This window comes from Staurois parvus, unplaced genomic scaffold, assembly GCF_062004578.1.
Source record: "Staurois parvus isolate SC_StPar_1 unplaced genomic scaffold, SC_StPar_1.0 ptg000014l, whole genome shotgun sequence".
Taxonomy (NCBI): domain Eukaryota; kingdom Metazoa; phylum Chordata; class Amphibia; order Anura; family Ranidae; genus Staurois; species Staurois parvus.
In genome coordinates, this window is record NW_028317810.1 from 3561346 (window position 1) to 3580516 (window position 19171).

Below are 19171 nucleotides of genomic sequence, written 5' to 3' on the forward strand. Positions count from 1 at the left end.
ATCTACCGACTGACTTCTGTACAACCACCCTTTAGGATTTTAGCCACTGATTATTGTGTCTTGATGCCAGGGAAGTCTACCCACTGTCAGAATACAATAGCTCAGAGGGGAGGATTTCTCCATTCACCTCGAATGTGTGGATGGGAGAATCGGGACAGTTGTTTTTTTATTCAACCTGCAGGATAAATGAATATACCGACCAACGTATTGGCAGCTTCAACGACAACTTGGTCTTCACAATGGCACCCTGCAAGACATGCTGGGGTGTGGTCCCAGTTGCTCCCTGGCTACTTTGCAGCAAATTGACACCAGGTTGTGCACCTTTAGGTTTGCCCCTTCAAGACGTCACAGGAGCAGGGTGTCTATGCTGTGGAGACGGTATAATGATTTAGCGGAAGTTCAGAGTCTGAGCCAAAACTGAGGCAGGCAGCAGAATAGTTGGTGTTCACTCAAAGGTTGAAGAAGGCAGAAGGCAAGAGAGTAATTGGTGTCCAGTCAGAGGTCAAGGCAGGTAAAAGGCAAGAGAACAGGAATGGGCAGGAGACATTAGCAAAGTTAGGCAATCTGGGTTAGCAACGAGCAAAACAGGACACTGATCTCAGACACTACATAGTAGATCTCCTAGATTGTAAGCTCCAAGGAGCAGGGCCCTCGAACCCCTCGTGTTTTGCACTGTATTGTTATTGTACTGTCTCATGTATTGTCCCCCATTGTAATGTACAGCACTGAGCGAACTGTTGGCGCTATATAAATACTGTATAATAATAATAATAATAGTAGACCAAAGATTCAGCACCTGCTGCTATAAAAAGAAGGCATTTATCTACCCTCCAAAGCCTGTGTGCATGTCCAGTATCCAGGATGCATGCTATTGGACGCATGCCAATGCACACAAACATGCGCACAGCCACACTTACATGTGCACCATCTATAACCAATACACCACAATTTAGTGAATGCACATGACACTTCACACACAGGCAGGACAGAGCGGACCTCTGGGATGAACAGACGTGCACCCTGGAGGAGAGATTTTACTTATACCAAAGATGATGCTGCAAAATCGTCTATTTATTAAACATGTTAGGGTTATAATCCAATAAAAACATTGATACTACCACTACAAAAAATGTTTAAATACATAAATGAATTAAAGAAACATAAAATAAAATTAAAAACAAAATAACATAAAAAGCTAAGCACTGTGATTAAATGACTCCATTCTTAATTGCACTAAGAGCAATCAGGGTATCTGATCTGTGAGCCTATACTTAAATACAAAGCTGTGTTTTGAAAATCCACCTCAGTAAACGTCTTTCATTGATCTCCTCCCTTAATTGCTTACACTGCCTGTATGTTTCAAAAGAACTACTGGCAAATGTGAAAGTCCTCTGTTAAATGCATATTAGCAAAAGTGTGCCCATTTGGGCACAGAAAAGTCAGAGACAGTAAATGCACTCGGCTGTCTGCGGAGTCTGAGGGGACACCAGAAAATGACAGGGTATACTATACAGTAGTAAAGGGTGTTATATATAACATAGCAGAGTTTATAATGTGCAGTATGGATATTACTGCAAATTGCAGAGTAGGGTGCTGTATTGACCATAATGTACATCACAATGAACAGAGTGGTCTGCTGTAATAAAGTATATTTGCTATGATGAAAAATGTAAAGTAATGCACTTGGGGGGCTAAAAATATTAATGCAAATTACAGAAGAACATCTGCAGGAATCCAGGATGGAAAAAGATCTGGGGGTCCTAGTAGATGACAGGCTCAGCAATGGCATGCAATGCCAAGGTGCAGCAAGCAAAGCTAACAAAATGTTAGCGTTCATTAACCGCTTAAGGACTGCCCTATAGCAGATATACTGCTACAGGGCGGCACCTGTGTGCAGAATTACATATATATATATACATGCGTTTTTGCATTTCCGGCTAGAGGGCGCGTGTCAGCCACGCACGCTACTGTGCCGCCCTTCACCACCACGGATGTCAATCACCGGGTCCTGGCCCGTAATTACCCGCCGGTGCTCGGTGATTACCAAGCATCTCTGACAGGGAGGAAGATTGTTTTGTTTACAATCTTCCTCCCTGTCAGCTCAAGCACGCTGCTCGGGATGGCTGTGCACAGTACAGCCATCCTGATCTGTGTGCTTACAGTGAAGAACACACCCCTTGCCCCCTAGTAAAACACTCCCAGCACACAGGTAACCCTTTGATCATTAACCCATTCGTGCCCAGTGCCATTAGTACAGTGTCAGTGATCACTGTATTGGTGTCACTGGGGTGTCAGTGACACCAAGTTAATTACCCTCCCCAGTGTCAGAATGTCCACCGCAGTCCCGCTAAAAGTCGCTGATCGCCACCATTACTAGTAGAAAAAAAAATCCCATTATCTACAACATAATTTGTAAACGCTATAACTTTCACATAAACCAATTAAGTTACACGTATTGGGATTTTTTAGCAAAGACATGTTGCAGAGTGTATTTTAGCTTAAATTTTTGACGAAATTTGATTTTTTAAATTTTTTTATTGGACATGTTTAATAGCAAAAAGTCCACAATAATGTTTTTTTTTCTCAAAATTCTCGGTCTTTTTTTGATTCTAGCGCAAAAAATAAAAACCGCACCGGCGATCAAATACCACAGAAAGAAAGCTCAATTCATGGGAAAAAAAGGATGCAAATTTAATTTGGGTGCAGAAGTTGCATGACCACGCAAATGTCAGTTAAAATAACGCAGCGCCATAATGCAAAAAATGGCCTGGTCATGAAGGGGGGAGTAAATCCTCAGCAGGGCAAGTGGTTAAAAAAGGTATTTACTCAAGAGATAAAGCTATCTGCCACTTTACAAAACTGTGGTTTGGTCGCATCTGGAATATGCTGTCCAGTTCTCGTCACCAATCCTCAGGAACTAGAGAGAGTCCAGAGAAGTGCAATAAGGGGACTGTAGGACCCCAGTTATGAGGAAAGATTACAAACTTCCTGAAAAAGAGGAAGGGGATATAAGAACGATTTACAAGTATCTTAAAGGTGATTCTAGTATAGGCAATAAACTATTCAGTCTCAGGGAGTGTAAGAAGATACGGGCCCACTCAATGAGATTGGAAGAAAAACGGTTTAACCTCAAATTACATAAGGGGTTTTTCACTATCAGGGCGGTAAGGATGTGGAACTCTCTTCCACAATTGGTGGTGTCAGCAGGAAGAATTGATAGTTTTAAAAAAAACTCTTGGACAGGTATCTTGATGAAAACAATATACAGGGATACAGGCAATGTTGCTCACATGATCACACACACACCCACGCAGGTTGAACTGGATGGACTGGTGTCTTAATTCAACCTTACCAACTATGTAACTATGTCATATTTTGTACCCTTCAGTGTACAGAGTGGAGCTTTGTATTCTATATAATGTATAACACAGTGTTCAGAAGAGTGGTGTGGTATATACAGTCAGGTCCATAAATATTGGGACATCGACACAATTCTAACATTTTTGGCTCTATACACCACCACAATGGATTTGAAATGAAGCGAACAAGATGTGCTTTAACTGCAGACTGTCAGATTTAATTTGAGGGTATTTACATCCAAATCAGGTGAACGGTGTAAGAATTACAACAGTTTGCATATGTGCTTCCCACTTGTTAAGGGACCAAAAGTAATGGGACAGAATAATAATCATAAATCAAACTTTCACTTTTTAATACTTGGTTGCAAATCCTTTGCAGTCAATTACAGCCTGAAGTCTGGAACGCATAGACATCACCAGACACTGGGTTTCATCCCTGGTGATGCTCTGCCAGGCCTCTACTGTAACTGTCTTCAGTTCCTGCTTGTTCTTGGGGCATTTTCCCTTCAGTTTTGTCTTCAGCAAGTGAAATGCATGTTCAATCGGATTCAGGTCAGGTGATTGACTTGGCCATTGCAGAACATTCCACTTCTTTCCCTTAAAAAACTCTTTGGTTGCTTTTGCAGTATGCTTTGGGTCATTGTCCATCTGCACTGTGAAACGGCGTCCAATGAGTTGTGAAACATTTGGCTGAATATGAGCAGATAATATTGCCCAAAACACTTCAGAATTCATCCGGCTGCTTTTGTCAGCAGTCACATCATCAATAAATACCAGAGAACCAGTTCCATTGGCAGCCATACATGCCCACGCCATGACACTACCACCAGCATGCTTCACTGATGAGGTGGTATGCTTAGGATCATGAGCAGTTCCTTTCCTTCTCCATACTCTTCTCTTCCCATCACTCTGGTACAAGTTGATCTCGGTCTCATCTGTCCATAGGATGTTGTTCCAGAACTGTGAAGGCATTTTTACATGTCGTTTGGCAAACTCTAATCTGGAATTCCTGTTTTTGAGGTTCACCAATGGTTTACATCTTGTGGTGAACCCTCTGTATTCACTCTGGTGAAGTCTTCTCTTGATTGTTGACTTTGACACACATACACCTACCTCCTGGAGAGTGTTCTTGATCTGGCCAACTGTTGTGAAGGGTGTTTTCTTCACCAGGGAAAGAATTCTTCGGTCATCCACCACAGTTGTTTTCCGTGGTCTTCCGGGTCTTTTGGTGTTGCTGAGCTCACCGGTGTGTTCCTTCTTTTTAAGAATGTTCCAAACAGTTGTTTTGGCCCCGCCTAATGTTTTTGCTATCTCTCTGATGGGTGTGTTTTGTTTTTTCAGCCTAATGATGGCTTGCTTCACTGATAGTGACAGCTCTTTGGATCTCATCTTGAGAGTTGACAGCAACAGATTCCAAATGCAAATAGCACACTTGAAATTAACTCTGGACCTTTTATCTTCTCATTGTAATTGGGATAATGAGGTAATAACACACACCTGGCCATGGAACAGCTGAGAAGCCAATTGTCCCATTACTTTTGGTCCGTTAACAAGTGGGAGGCACATATGCAAACTGTTGTAATTCCTACACCGTTCACCTGATTTGGATGTAAATACCCTCAAATTAAAGCTGACAGTCTGCAGTTAAAGCACATCTTGTTTGTTTCATTTCAAATCCATTGTGGTGGTGTATAGAGCCAAAAATGTTAGAATTGTGTCGATGTCCCAATATTTATGGACCTGACTGTATAATGCACATCACAGTATATGGAATGCAGTGCTGTATATTTTGTACAACATAATGTATAGTTGAGTATTGTACATATTGTACAACACAAGGTGTAGAGTAGAGCAGTGTAAGGTATACAATGCACAGCAATTCACAGAGTGGAGCAGTGTGAAGTACAGTTGCAAGAAAAAGTATGTAAACCCCTTGGGATTACGTGGAGTTTTGCATGAATTGGGCATAAAATGTGCTCTGAACGTCATCTAAGTCACAACAATAGAAGAACACAGTCTGCTGAACATAATACTACACAAACATTAGATGTTGCCATGGTTTAATTGCACATAACATGTAAACATTCACAGTGCAGGGAGGAAAAAGTATTTGACGCCCTAGCTTAATGACTTCTCCCAGAGCTAATTGGAGCCAGGAGCGAGCCAACCTTGACTCCAATTAGTGTGATGATATTGGATGTGTTGCTGACAGCTGTCCTGCCCTTAAAAAACACACACCTGTTTTGGGTTTACTGGTTTCAAGAAGCACTGTCTGATGTGAACCATGCCTCGCAGAAAAGGGCTCTCAGAAGACCTACGATCAAGAATTGTTGACTTGCATGAAGCTGGAAAGGGTTACAAAAGTATCTCCAAAAGCCTTGATGTTCATGTGTCCACGGTAAGACAGACTGTCTACAAATGGAGAAAGTTTAGCACTGTTGCTACTCTCCCTAGGTGTGTTCATCCTGTAAAAATGACTGCAAGAGCACAGCGCAGAATGCTGCATGAGGTAAAGAAGAATCCCAGAGTGTCAGCTAAAGACCTACAGAAATCTCTGGCACATGCTAATATTTTTGTTGACACATCTACAATAAGGAAAACATTAAACAAGAATGGAGTACATGGGAGGACACCACGGAGGAAGCCATTGCTGTCCAAAAAGAATATTGCAGCACGTTGGAAGTTTGCAAAAGAGCACCTGGATGTTCCACAGCACTACTGGCAAAATATACTGTGGACAGATGAAACCGAGATTGAGTTGTTTGGGAAGAACACACAACACTATGTGTGGAGAAAAAAAGGCACAGCACACCAACATCAAAACCTCATCCCCACTGTAAAACATGGCAGAGGGAGCATCATGGTTTGGGGCTGCTTTGCTGCCTCGGGGTCTGGACGGATTGTTGTCATTGATGGGAAAATGAATTCCTGAGTTTATCAAGACATTTTGCAGGAAAACGTACGACCATCTGTCCGCCAACTGAAGCTCCGCAGAGGATGGGTAATGCAACAGGACAATGACCCAAAGCATACAAGTAATTCAACAAAACAATGGCTGCAACGGCACAGAATACGCCTTCTGGAGTGGCCCAGTCAGAGGCCTGACCTCAACCCGATTGAAATGCTGTGGCATGGCCTTAAGAGAGCGATTCACACCAGACATCCCAAGAATATTGCTACACTGAAACAGTTTTGTGAAGAGGAGTGGTTCAAAATTACTCCAGATCGTTGTGCAGGTCTCATGTGCAACTACAGGAAACGTTTGGTTGAGGTTATTGCTGCCAAAGAAGGGTCAACCAGTTATTAAGTCCAAAGGTTCACATACTTTTTCCTCCCTGCACTGTGAATGTTTACGTTATGTGCAATTAAACCATGGCAACATCTAATGTTTGTGTAGTATTATGTTCAGCAGACTGTGATCTTCTTTGTTGTAACTTAGATGACGTTAAGAGCACATTTTATGCCCAATTCATGCAAAACTCCACGTAATCCCAAGGGGTTCACATACTTTTTCTTGCAACTGTATATTATGTACAACAGGGATAGGCAGCCTTAAGGAGGAGATTTACCTGAACAATATGGGAGAAGTCAAAGATCACCGGGCACAGTCGCCCAGTGTTCCCTCCTCACAACTGATTTAAACCTCTAATTAGCGTACTACCACGTCGTAATTGCGTACATTGCACAGCAATCATGGATTTAAATCATTTGCAACATATCGCCTCCTCACCTGCAAGTGTCTGCTGCACTTGTGAATGAGCCCTTAGTTGCTTTCAGCAGTGGTACCTTTAGGGCTTGTTCACATGTACAGTTTGGGGGGGGGCAGCAGCCAAAGGTGTACACATGCCGCAGCAGGAATTAAACCCCCTGTTGCTTTTGGTGGGTGCTCCGTTCGCCAGTTGAGACTTATTCAAATAAATGGGGCTACTCTGCAAGTGCCCTGCAACTGCATGATTCTGTGGGGTCCAAGGGGTTATAGAAGGTGGTGAAAAAGCAGCACAATGCTGCCTTAACTTTTTTGCTGTACTGCACAAGGTTGCAGGACACTTGCAGAGTGGCCTCATTCACTTTAATGGGTCATGCTTGGCAGGTGCTGCACCCACCAACCATAACAGGGCGTATAGCTGCTGCAACATGTGTACACCCCTGGCCACTACAGGTAAAAGGGGTGCGATTGGGGTGGGGCTGGTAAAAACACATCTTAACTATGGGGCTATACCACCCCCCAAACTGCAAATGTGAATGAACCCTTACTGTTCTCAGCCCTGGATAAGGCTGCTTTCACACTGATGTGATGAGGTTTACCTGCACCACGAGTGCCATGCAGTGCATCTGGGACTTTCCTGGGTTAGCTGTGCTTTTCCATAGATTTATTTTATATACTGCAGGTGTATTGCACTTTCTGAAAGCACACCAAAACTCCTGCATTCAGGAGTTTTGGTGCGCTTCCAGAAAGTGCACCAAGCCTGAAGAATATAATAGAAGTCTATGGCTAAGCATAGCAAACCCTCAGGAAAGCTGCAGGTACACTGCACTACACCGACAATGTGGGGAAACTACAGCGCAGCAGTGTGAAAGCAGCCCTATACTATTATGCCCAAAGTACTGCTTCACACTGTCTTGAAGATCTTTTTTCCTGCCGCTAGCACCACTCTGGAGACCTCCAGCTGGGATAAGAGGTGGAGTGCAGTTTGTATCACTCTGCATGGGACAGGAGCCAGCACTATAGAGGAGGCATCCGCTTACATGGCTCTTGCTCCCTACTACAGCTCTACAACTTTACAAGTAGTCCCTCTGCATTGCACTCTGATGCTCTGGCAAAGCAGACCACGATCTACCAGTCATCTGTCTGTGATCTATTGGTAGATCACGATCTACAGGTTGCTGACCCCTGATGTGCAGCAAAGTGTACAGAGTTAAGTGGAATGACATATGCTGTAAAATATAGCGCATGGTGTGCAGTTGGTGCCATGTGCAATTCTAAACATATAGCACAATGTACATAGCAGAGTTGTATGATATACAGACCATAGAGGTCAGCATACAAAGTGGAGAGGTGTGAAAGAGAAACAAAACATATATAAGCTTAATTTTAGTCTGACAATGATCATTGTCCTGGATAAAAATTCCAGATCTCCAAAGGTTGGATTGTCCTTGTGAAAAAAAAAAATTGCTAACTCTGGATGTGCTAGGAGCAAATGGTACCCAGGTAGATGAGCATGACTAGTAACACCTATATGAGAAGGCAGATGTCATAATAAGCTGTCACTGTCTGTCATCTCCATGTACTGTATACATGCCATATCTATCCTGCAACTTGTTTCTCCAGGTCCTTTGGTACTTGGCTGCACATAGAGACCCTGGTAATCTCTGTGTTTTCACTTCCAGACCATATATAAATCTTGCTTGTCCTGTGCCCAGTAGCCCTGGTAAGTATTGCTCCAGCTGCCTTAATGGCCTGGAGTCCAGAGCCCAACAACTCTTTCCTCTTGGTCATGTATAGATGATGTGTCTGTGAACTTTATCGTCTTATGAGCTATCACTATAATAGCATGTGTTTGAACCCAAAAATAGGAATCAACCTATAGTGCTGCAGCTACTGACATAACCACCAAGACTCAGCATACATTGTAGTGTTCTATATACAGTATATTCCATATATTTTAGCATACCTTAAAGTGTAACTAAAGTCAAAACATTTTTTTAAAAGAGTGGAAGGGATTAGAACACCTGTCAGGTTTTACTGAAATGTGGGGTCTTGTGAGCTACTATGGTGTATATTACACTATTTAAAATAATACCAATGCTGTGTAATAAAATTATAAAAAAATGGTGTAAAAAAACCAAAATGAAAATTTGTGGTTCGCTTACACTCTACACATACTCATACCATTGTGTCACAGAAAAATAAAAATAAGAAATAGTGTTGTGCTCTACTACCAATTGATTTACACATTTTTTTAATTGGTAGTGGAGCGCGACACTATTTCTTATTTTTACCTGTCAGGTTTTAACTGCTGTGTGTGGCTCTATTAGGGACATTCAACCTCTCTGTTTGTCCTGTTTACCATTATCCTGAAAAAGAAAGTAAAAGAAAATTCCAACTCTTGGGTTGTCCATAGAACAGGAATAATGGAGATAGCTACCGATGGGGACACTAGTTCTGGTGACCCTGGTGACAACAAAGGAATTCCTTGCTTTAGGGAGATTTTCTTTCCCTTCCTGTTTTGGCTATGGGATAGGAACTAAGAGGAAATCTCCCTAATGGGACACAGATGGCAAAAATAACCCTTTTGGGCTTATAGCCCTCCATTATTCTATCCAAAATGAAAAACAAAAAGTTTTGCCTTTAGTTCTACTTTACTGCCCCCCTTGGTTGCATTTTAGAGTGTTTTAGATGTGCTGAAATGCTGTAAAACATGTATTAACATGTATTAGAAAGCAGCAGATTTTATTCTTCTTCTTCAATTCTCCAACCTTTTGACTTTAGCATGTTACACTTTTGAGTCTCCAAAGCCTACTCTGCTTCCTGTGGGAATAAAAAATGGTTCATATCTCTTTTGCCAATGTGTGAAGCAGTAATTCAGCTTTCTGCCTCAGTCACAACATGATACAGTAAAGAGGTAGGACTTAGAGGGATGATGCAGGGTTTTGTGCACATCAGTAAAATGTGTTAAAAAATATCATTTGTACTGGTGGTGTAAAAATGCATCATCACAAACTTCATTCATATGTACTGCTGTTGTGGTCCTGTATAGTAAAAGTGCCATACTAGCCACTCTAGAAACCACAGGTGTTTAACTAAAGATAGTGCAGCTTGCAAACTAAGAGCCCTCTATGCACATCATCATTAGCTTTCCATAGAATACAGTGTATAGTTCAAAGGACTATAGAATTAATGACTTAATCTTACATGACTGTCACAGCCAGGGAGCCACCCTTTTTTTCCCTCAACCTGTCACCCTTTCATTCACCAGAGACTGGACTCGGCCCTCTTCCCTGTAGAGTTGCCAAGTGTACCATATTTTACCACACAGTAATAGTTTACATGCGTAATTTACCGTAAATGTTTATTTTTCTATGCTTACAACATATTGTTGAGCATTGTACAGCACCACCTTTTTTGTAATACACAATTCTTAGTCTCTGTTTTTTGTTCTTTGTATGTAAGTGTGAGACAGTACCACTTTATAAGATGCACCTCTTATACAAGAGCTTGACAAACTTGCTTTGAATCTAGGAACCAGCTAAAAAGGTTAGGAGCCAGGGTTTTTTTTGACTAACGGAACTTTATTTTCGACAACGGAGATGGCAGATCTTGAATTTGGGGGGGGGGGGGTGGAAGGTGCACAGGGGATGCCAGTGTGTGCAGAGAAGGAGAGACATTTTGGCTCTGCTGTTGAGTTTTTGTTTTTTTTATTTTGGGTGCTGGAGGCTCCCATAAAGACCAGACTCCTCCCATGGTCAGTAGTGAAGGCAAGTCATTCTTGCAAGTAGCCTTTCCCACAGAGCACAAGACCCCTCCCCTTCCCATAATGACCAGACCCCCCCACCCCCCGGGTCAGCAGCCTCTCCCACAGGAAAAGGCCCCTCTCCTGGTCACACACAGGGGTCCATGTTAGCCCTATAACTTCAGTGAGTGCCCCCCACAAGGAAACAACACCCTCTCCATGACCTCGCCCACCTAGTTCTGCCCCTCACCCCAGCCCCACCCCGTCACGTGTTCTGCCCTCATACCTCCAGGGGTTCAACGCTAAGGAGGACGAGGAGGATGCGGTAAACCAGGGGCCTGCGCACAGCATGCCTCCTGCAGAGCAGCCAGCAGAGCAGGGTTGTCGTGCAGCTGCAGCGTCTTCCAAAACTACTGCACCGAGCTGATGGCAGGGGCCGGGAGTGAGCTCTTCTCTTCGTCTGTTGTGTGGGCTGTGTCCGCTCCATCCCCTGTCTGGGCTACATCCGCTCTTCTGTCAGCGATCAGGCAGCAGAGCCTCCTGTGTGTGTCTGTGGCTCAAACGCGAGAGCGGTCAAGCCCTGGGAATGCCCACTGCCAGCACCACACTCTGATTGGTGGAGCAATGGAAGTTGCTCGTGCTTGGTGCTGGCTGTGAGTGGGCTGGAGGAAGCCCAAGAGCTGGGGTGTGGTTTCTGGCTGCCATGGCGACCTGGCGCCTGGGATTTGTCAAGCCCTGTCTTATACAATTTAGCTACACCCAGTTTTTGCCACAGCACATGCCACTTTCTTATAACCCTATTAACTGTTCTCCCAAGTTGACACCTCTGCTATCATAGCATGAAGAGGAACATCTGGAAGGGAAATGAACATGGGCAGGGAAAGTGTGAAAGTCATGTCTATAAGTAAGTGTATGGAAGTCCCACAAGCTTTAACTGGACACACTGCAAGTAGAGCAATATTACCTATCCTTCCTGGAAAGCCAGTAGGGGAATCTCACAACCCCTGCTCTAAAAACAAAGTGTATATCTACTCATGGATTTTGTAGAATATAGAGGAATTATTTTTCTCTCCCACTCTGTGTTAACCACGGCAGCAGCATCACAGGCTGTGCGTTGAGAAAGACAAAATACAAAAAGAGGATAGAGAGATACCAGCACTGGTATCTGTCATACCGGCCTAGCTGATTCAGTGGGATGGGGAAGCAAGAGCTGCACAACCCAGAGAAACTGAAATTAGTGTTCTTAGCAGGCATATATTAAGAGTCCTAAATCCTGGGGACAGTTTTGGGGTTTCTGGACACTGTCACAAAAATGTTGTGTCCTTTGGGCTGTCCTACAGGATCCAGAAAGATTGGTACTGTGCAGAGTGTCAGACAGGTAGTGGCAAAAGTGGCCACAATTATATCCCCCAACATTGGTGCTAGTGGGAGCAAAAATAACTTCAGCATTGGTATCAGTGGCAGTACTATTAAATAACTCCCCGAATTTGGTGGCTAGTGTGTTAAACAATCCCCCACTTCCCACATTGGTTGTCAGTGGCTGGAATAATAACCCCCCACACTGGTGTCTGTAATTAAAATGGTAATCCCCTGCATTGGTGTCAGTGGACAAAATAGCAATCCCCAACATTGTGGTCAGTGGCTGCAATAAAGACCAACAGTGGGTGTTATCTTACTCCAAATTCCTCTTTACTGCCCCCCAGGCCCTATTTTGTATAATTCAAAGCAAAGGGGGAAAGGTCCCACACTACAAGCCATAGGCCACAAACTGACACACACTTTACTGACCATGTCCACAAGAGATTGACAGGCAGCGCACTACGCATATTTCAATTTGCGTCTGGAATTTTTAATTATTTTCAAATGTTGTCAATTATGCAAAGGTATGAAGAACACACAATACATAACACAACAACATAAAACAACAGTAGTGCTAAACACATAGTAGGCACTCAAAAGCACAAAAATGATGGTCTTTAATACAACTCTTTAAGGTTTTTAGTAACTAAAGCTGGCCATACTGTACATGTAACAAACGTCAGCTGCTTCCTGATAAGCCAGCCAAAATTCGAGCTGTGAGTAGCCCTGTCAGCACCAAGTCTAACATTCTTCAATATGAAAATGGAAGGAGACATACAGAAAAGTGTCAGTCAAACAGTGGCTGCATCCAATCAGATGCAGAATGCTGTTCAGGTATTCAGACAGCTGCAGGTATCCTCTGTCAGAATATAACAGCTGTAAGATTCCTCCATCCATGCTGTTTAGCATGGATGGGGGGATTGATGGATTTCTCTTGTTCAGTTCTTACAGTGTATGACCAATTTAAGAATGTATTTACCTTATTTTTAAATGGTGCCTGGTGTAAATAGCCTTGGATCCTTCTTTACAGCAAATACCCTACACCCTGTGTGCATGAGGAAAGGAAGGAATTTGCTGCACTTGCCCTAAAATTGTTTTAGACACTGCAGAAGGTGTGAAGTGAGCTCAGCAGACTTCAGAAAACCAGCATTGACCACCAGAGAAATTACTATATGCAAAAGAATTGCAAACTTGGGCTGACCATACGTTGTTAGTTGATTGTCATTCAGCCAGCAGGCAACAGATTTTTCCATACTCACAAGCAAGATGGACAGAGGAAGCTGACAGTAGCACACACTTCTTTCAGAATACACAAATCGGTATTTGCAGCCACTGATCAAATTTTCCGACATGTGTCTTTGACAGAAGTCAAAGCAGGGGAGACCACACACTGATCAAAGTTTGGCTAGTCCCTGCTGGACCAGCGTATGGCCAGCTTTACCCTTTTGGTCACAGCAGTTATAGACCAAAGAGCATAAAGTCAAAACCAAGACTAGATTTGCAAATAAAATACTATTGTTCAGATAGGCAATCATAAAAATCAGAAAATTCACTCAATCTAAAATAATCTAAATTCTGTGTGATCCCCTACAAAATAAACACATACTATTTTATACATGATCAGTAGGTAGGGAGTAGTATATTATGCTGTATAACTTTCTCTGTTTTCTGCCTCATCAACCACATTCAAACTTTCAAGACATGTTTAAATGTGATTGGTGGCTGTGAGAAGCTTCTTCGTACTTTTCTTCTTTTACATCAGGCTTTTTGTGTATGAGAGGCAGCAAGGGGGGTGCTCCATAAGTAACAGGAGGTGTATTTCAGGTTTACCAGTTTAAAGATAACAGGGTAAATAAAGAGTGAAGGAGTAGACTGGTACAGGGGCGGATTGACCATTTGGAAACTCGGGCACTGCCCGAGGTCAGTAGGGGGCTCCATGAGATACCCCTGGTACCTTTTTCATAGGCTTTTTTGAGTTTGGGCAAGGACACAGGGGTCCCATGATCACCTATTGCCCGGTGGCCCCATGAGTTGTTAGTTCGCCCCTGGACTGGTACAGCCATTAGGTAGCTTTGCCCTATATGCACTGCAAGGTTTCACTTTTAATCTTTATCTTTTTTAAAGATCTACTTTAGATTTTTGTTTAAGGCTTTATTCATATGGACACTGAGGCACATACACTGTGAATAGAATGTTTGTTTATGTGGCTTGAGCATACAGGCAGACCATGTAAATCTATGGGAATGCAGCAGCTATACTTACACAGCTGCTTGTCGCAGTTTGACAGCCATGCGGGTGAACAGCCCCAAATGCACAGTGTGCTTTTGGAGCTTCTCACCCACACCCAGGTGCATGTCAATTTAGGGCGTGTTTACGGGCCTCAGAGCCCATGTGAAAGAGGCCTTATTGACTTAAAAAAATGTTGAAATGTACTGAATTGAACTTCAGAATCTTCACACAAAGGCTACCAATATATTACTTTATGGATTATATAATAACCCTGCCCCAATGCTAAATGTATAGTCCAGGGTGGTGATATTAGGTCAGACCACTGCCCTTCTCACCAGCTTGTGACCCCTGGCTGGTCAAGCTCATACAGCACTGTCACTGATTCGCAACAATGACACTCTCAGCCTCACCCTGCACATACATATTTCTGGCCTGCAGGACCCCAATCTAAGTGCCAACAGGCTTGGAGAGTGATTGTCACTGGTTTAGGATAACTATGCATATAACCCTTTGAACTGCCACCACCTACTTAGTGGCTATTGTAACTATGATTATAGAATAAACGTATGTAACACATACTGTCATCGCTGACAGGTATATTCAGAAATTTACACTACAGTAGTGCTCTTCAAGAGACAGGGATTCTTTGGTTTCCATTAGGGCATTAGAGACAGTTTAAGCACTTTTCAAAATATAGTCAATAATGAAATGGTAAAAATGGTGCAAATAAAAATATTTACAGAAAAAAAGGTATTACAAAGAAGAGACAACAATGCAACAGCTAAATTTATTAAAAGGGTAAAAAATAAAACTACTTGCAAGTCTTGGTTCAGCAGAGTGCCATCAATCAAGTAAGATGGTAAATTGCTTTCATAAACCCTGACCCAGAATCAGGTCGTCTACGAATGATTTAGCACCGGGTTCCCAACAAACATGCGATGGGCTCCGGGAGAGAGGTGGCCCGCTTCCATCCGCGCTCCAGTCCCGAGGCGAGTGGCGCTATGCCAACCTGGGCTCTGCGGCATCATCACCTTTAGGGGGAATTCTGACTTGGAGGCGTTCAGTCATAATCCTACAGATGGTAGCTTCGCCCCATTGGCTCAGCCAAGCACATACACCAAACGTCTGAACCTGCGATTCCTCTTGTACTGAGCAGGATTACTATTGTGGCAACACATCAACAGTAGTGTAAAACTAAACTGTCTCATGACTGTCTAAACCCAGCTCACGTTCCCTACTAGTGGGTGAACAATCCAACGCTTGGTGAATTCTGCTTCACAATGATAGGAAGAGCCGACATCGAAGGATCAAAAAGCGACGTCACTATGAAAGCTGAGAGCCCTGTCATGTGGTTGCAGTCCACTTTTCTTTGAAATCAAGGTGGGTGTTGACAGATACCATCTGATCAATTAAGCAGCTGACGAGTGGCCATGTGATATCACTGTGTTTATGATTGTATCAGGGCTATTCCTTGCACACAATTTTATATCTATATTAATATCTTAAAATATGTATAGTTTGCATTCTGTAAACTGGTAGATTATTGTTCAGCATTGAATTTCATACAAATATGGCATGTTTCGGAGGTCTACTTTACCTAGGAGGGATAAGGTGTTCCATTGGTTCCCCATATCATCTAACATAGGGGTGTTTAGACTTTCTATGTTACCAATAAACGGAGGGAGTTAAATATGTCCTTATTCCAATAGAGCTGTGGTTACTTCATGAGTTATGAAATACACTGGGATTATAGATTCTACCAAGGGAGAGAGACAGCAATGTGTATTGCTGACAATTAAATACGGTGTTCCCTTCCCTTATTCACAAATTTCCCCAAAACGCATATAAACACTTTAAACCCCAAAAAGTGTGATAATCTTATGAAGTATGCTTAGTATCCCAAGTATATAAATACAAATAAACCCCCCTAGTGCAAAATAATGACAATCAAATACAGTGTACCCTTCCCTTATTAACAAACTTCCCCAAAACGCATAAAAACTTAAACCCCAAAAAGTGTGATAATCTTATGAAGTATGCTTAGTATCCCAAGTATAAATACAAATATAATAAGTGCTCTGAACCAAAACAAAAACCACACAAGTCCCAAAATAATAAAATAGTCCTTCAAAATATCAAAGTCATTCAAAAAAACCTCAAAAAAAAAAAAGAAAGGAAACCGCAGGAGAGGATCTGCTGAGGATTTCTGAAAGGTCTGGCTGGGCTGATTTCTTGTTTGATGGCAATTTTAAAGATGAAGATATATGTAAGCACATGAATAAAGTATATTCTGTTTAAGTTTTTACGGAATTACGCTATTGTGGTTTCATTTATGGTGGGCATCGTTTGGAGACTGATGTGGAGAGGAGAATAATACTGTGGCTGTGAAGATCCCTCTGGAGGAACTTATTATTATATATCAGTACCCTGCCTGGAGGATTACTAAGCTTGTGTTTATAATTTTTTGGTAAGGGTATTTAATTTGCACACAGATCACGAGTGTTTTTGTGTGAATCACCTGCGTTATGGAATGAATAATTCAAGTTGTTAAGGATAATACACTATGTGCGTTTTCCTTTCTTTTTTTTTTTTGAGGTTTTTTTTGGTTTCAGAAATCACTTTGGAGGCTGTCTTCACCTGGAGGTTGATTTTGAGATTTTGAATGACTTTGATATTTTGAAGGACTATTTTATTATTTTGGGACTTGTGTGGTTTTTGTTTTTGTTCAGAGCACTTATTATATTTGTATTTATACTTGGGATACTAAGCATACTTCATAAGATTATCACACTTTTTGGGTTTCTAAGTTTATATGCGTTTTGGGGAAGTTTGTTAATAAGGGAAGGGTACACAGTATTTGATTGTCATTATTTTGCACTAGGGGGGTTTATTTGTATTTATATACTTGGGATACTAAGCATACTTCATAAAAAAAAATGTGTATTGCTAACTCAGCTAAGATATTGATGACCAAGTATCTGTTAACTCTCTAGTTACACAAGCGGACACTTCAGACAGTTTTATGGGCCCTGAGATGTGTATTGGGGTTAGATTCTGCTAGCTCTATTAACCTCCTCGGCGGTATGATTATTTCTGATTTTTTTGTGCTGAAAGCGGTACCATTTTTTTGCATGGAAATATGTAGTTTTTTATTGTAGGCTGTAATTTTTAGGAATAACTCACTGAAATCTGTACGAACAAGAGTCTAGTAAACATCCCGGGTAGGATAAAATTTAAAACACGAAATCATAAATTATAATTTAATAAATAATCATAAAAAATAATAATAAATTTAATTCAATAATATAATCAAACCAAAAACACTGAAATTTGAAATACAGAGGCAAATTCGCACATCGCTGAGCAAAGTCGCAAAATCGTTTTCAGTGTCTGATGACGAATTTCCCCACGAATCATTATCACTCAATTCTGCAAGTGGTTCTGATTTACTATCGCTGTTCTCTAGCTGATCTAAACCCGCTTAAGACAAAAAGGGACGCTTTTTGGACGCCATGGACTTTTCTAAGTTTACAGGCAGAAAGAACAGTCAAAATGCAGGCAGGGCACAGGACAAAGCAGTAGGGACAAAATGTATGTGAAATGCATTGAAACAGCAATGTTTTACTATGTAATAATCATTTTAAAAAAAAATGAAATTTTTTAAAAATTTCAAATTTGCCGCCGGTTAACGGCGCCCGTACGTCCCGACGTCACAGGGACCGGAACACGGAAGCCGGATGCCGGCATCGGCCGGAGGAGATGGCCGGGGACGCTGCAGGGGACACATCGTGGGAGCGAAGGACAAGGTAAGTGCTGCAGGGACTCCCTGAGCAACGCCTCATGGTAAGCCCGAGTGTAGCTTGGGGTTACCGCTCTTGGTACTCAAATTTTCCCCCGAGCTACACTCGGGAATACCGCCAAGGAGGTTAACAGACTGATAAGAGGTGTCTTGAGTGCAACTATGAGGTTCTGGATTGTATAAACTGCAGGAGGGAAGAGGGTAAAGTCTGTGCGGCTATGCCTCTTCTTCTTGACAAAATAGCTGTCACATATAGTTTTTCATCGGCCCAATGTGCACAACCATTACAAAAACTACAAAAACAGCTCCAAAACTCCTTTGTAAATCTCCCACAATAGAACAGGTTCAGGCTAATCACTACGCCTTCTGATCTAATGAATTTGCACTTTACCGAGGAACGCTGCTAGGCACAAATAGCTGCTCTGTTGGTGAAATGCCCCTCAAAGGAACACATAGCTGGGATAAAGAAATTCAAAATATCAATAATTATACATCTGTCTTTTCTCACAACTATTAAAATGAACAGTACCATTCCAGTATTGCATCACCTCTTCACCTCATCCACATCATTTACTGATCACAGCAAACTCCCATTGCATTGAATGTAGAACCAACTATGTGAATATTGCTTTGCCATTAGGCGTCAAAGTGATTGTTAGGGATACATTTAATTTTTGAAAAACAACAAACATGTTATACTTACCTGCTCTGTATAATGGTTTTGCACAGTGCAGCCCCAATCTTCCACTTCTGCGGTCTCCGCTGGCACTCCTGGGCCCTCCCCCCGACGGCTGCCCCCATAGCAAGACACTTGCTATTGGGGGCACTCGTAAGGGCTCGCTCCTGAGCCGCGCTCGAGCCAAGCTCTGTGTGTATACTGACACACAGAGCACGGCTCAGCCCTGTCCCTGCTCATTCTTTGCTGGCTTTGATTAACAATAGTTGAAGTCAATGGCTGGTGGGGAGAGCTGCAC

The 19171-nt window shown here is 42.3% G+C and overlaps 1 protein-coding gene across 1 annotated transcript in view; it reads right to left on the reverse strand.

Moving 5' to 3' along the window:
* Window positions 1-19171, reverse strand: part of CUX2 (cut like homeobox 2) — a 649623-nt gene that overhangs the window by 539529 nt on the left and 90923 nt on the right. The window lies entirely within an intron of this gene.